The sequence below is a fragment of the Pristiophorus japonicus genome, unplaced genomic scaffold (assembly GCF_044704955.1).
Source record: "Pristiophorus japonicus isolate sPriJap1 unplaced genomic scaffold, sPriJap1.hap1 HAP1_SCAFFOLD_147, whole genome shotgun sequence".
In the NCBI taxonomy this organism is placed as follows: Eukaryota; Metazoa; Chordata; class Chondrichthyes; family Pristiophoridae; genus Pristiophorus; species Pristiophorus japonicus.
The window spans coordinates 533,358-535,745 of record NW_027251144.1 but is presented as its reverse complement, the minus strand read 5'-3'; the positions used below and the strand labels follow the sequence as shown (position 1 = coordinate 535,745).

The following is a 2,388-nucleotide window of genomic DNA, read 5'->3' as shown; positions in this document are numbered from 1 at the left end:
TTACATGTGATGACGTTTTATCCCTATCTCATTTACACGCTGTATGAGAATTGTTTAAAATTGTAAGTGTTTATGACTCAGTTGTAAAACCATTGATTGTGTGTGTGTCTATTCTTGATAGGAGGAGCACTTGAGACCGCAGTTCCAGTTCTATATATGTATCAATGGAATCAATTTCCACCAGTTTCTTTAAACCCAATAACATAATTTATTTCTAATGGGCTGGATGGAGGAACATGATCCATGTAAAAAATTGTTATCGTTTTACTTGAACTGAATGCTCATAAAATATTGGAGTGGGAACTAATTGGATAACAGCACTGCTGGCAACATTTGCGGAATAGATTCGTGCAGCCAAAACGCACAATGACAACCTGGGACTGTGCGGTACCGAATACTCGGGGAAAAACAGTTAAATACTTCGTCCCGGGGTGGGCTCGAACCACCAACCTTTCGGTTAACAGCCGAACGCGCTAACCCATTGCGCCACAGAGACTGATGGACATATAAGGTGCAAGACATCCAAAACCAGGGTGTCAGTCAGTTAAAGCTTCAGATTGCTCTGACCGGTATGGAACTTGTCCACTCTCAGTTGTACTTTTCCCAAATAAATGGAGGGACATTCATTGTGGATGCGTGGAAGCAGTCTGGTTCCGCACACTGCAGACACTTCCATGTCACCACCAACCAGCTCTCCCACAACCGGTGTGAATTACCTTCCAGCCTTCCAGTGCCTTGTCTGTGACAAAGTATTCTGATTGTCTCGAAGCCGGTATTAGGTTTGAATTTCTTTTCAGCTCCTGACTGCGGATATTCCTGTGATTCAACGGGAACTAAATGCAGACAGGGACAGTTGGATTCACCGTTTCTTTGCTTGGTGAAATTTCAAAGATTGAAAGCGACACACATCAACCCCAAACCTCCCGTGAGATGGAAGCCCAGTTGCTGTTTCAAGCTTGAATGCAGGTACAAGCAGAACTTATTCAAAGAAAGTCCAAGTCCCTGAGATGCCTGATCATTTGCACCAAACTCTTTGCAAAGAGTTGAGGTTCATGTTTGGTGATCTGGGCACATCTTTCCCCAAACTACAACACTTCAAACAGAACTCAATGGCTGTAAAGCGCTTTGGGGCTTCATGAGTTCCTGAAAAGCGCTGCAGATATGCAAGTCATTCTTTGCAAAAGTTCGATGCAATTTCAAAATATGCGAGCAATATCAGGGCTCCTCTGGGACCCCTCGTAAATTTCAATGAACAACTCCAAAGGGAAATCACAGCCCGAGACCAACGAGCCAAATGTTTGACAAACGTGAAGATAAGGTGTAACCATGATCAAAGCATTTTTTTGTGTGTCGCTATTCAGAACATAAGAACTTAAGAAGGAGGAGCTGGAGTAGGCCGTATGGCCCCTCGAGCCTGCTCCGCCATTTAATATGATCATGGCTGATCCGATCATGGACTCAAGTTCACATCCCTGCCCGTTCCCCATAAGCCTTATTCCCTTATCATTGAAGAAGCTATCTCTGTCTTAAACTTATTTAATGTCGTGGCTTTCTCAGCTCTCTGAGGCAGTGAGTTTGACAGATTTACAACCCTCTGACAGAAGAAATTCCTCCTCATCACAGATTTAAATGGGCGGCCCCTTATTCTGAGATTTTGCCCCCAAGTTCTAGTCTCCCCTATCAGTGGAACCATCCTCTCTGCATCCACCTTATCAAGCTCCCTCATTACCTTATACATTTCGATAAGATCACCTCTCATTCTTCTGAATTCCAATGAGTAGAGGCCCAACCTACTCAACCTTTTCTCATAAGTCGACCGCTCATCTCCAGAGTCAACCCAGTGAACCTTCTCTGAACTGCCTCCAAAGCAAGTATATCCTTTAGTAAATATTGTCAGTGTTTGTGATCCTCGCCCAATTGCAAGACGGACGGTTTGAATCGCCCCCACCTTACGAAAGTTCTAGATCCGGGAATTATTATTCAGAGTGTAAATTAAATGAGTCATGGAAAGGGATGCTTCAGTGATAAATCGTAGTATATTTATTTGGTCTAACATACACTGTCTAAAACATGCACTGCTAAACGAAATCACTGTCTCTGTGGAGAATAAAATCCCGGTTACAAACAATATACATACAGTACAGAAATGAACCTAGTAACACGCAGTAATTCCCTGGTGGATTTTAACCCCACCCCTACCAATGAATTACCCTCCCCAGAATAGCCCTGAAAAGCTTCACTTCTGAGAAAACCCTGAGCCCTTATCCAGCTGGCCTGGGATATCTGGTTACTGGCTTGGGACACTCGCGACCATGTTCACCACCACACGCAGCCCGTTTTCTTGCTCAGCTCAGCTGTGGGAAGTCACTGCCTGGTCTTCAGTCTCGG

At 44.2% G+C, this 2,388-nt stretch overlaps 1 non-coding gene across 1 annotated transcript; it reads right to left on the bottom strand.

Annotated features, from left to right (window-relative positions):
* Window positions 1-422: 422 nt before the first annotated feature.
* Window positions 423-496, bottom strand: trnan-guu (transfer RNA asparagine (anticodon GUU)). The gene has a single exon. It is a non-coding gene; the product is annotated as a tRNA-Asn (tRNA).
* Between the last annotated feature and the right edge of the window lie 1,892 nt (window positions 497-2,388).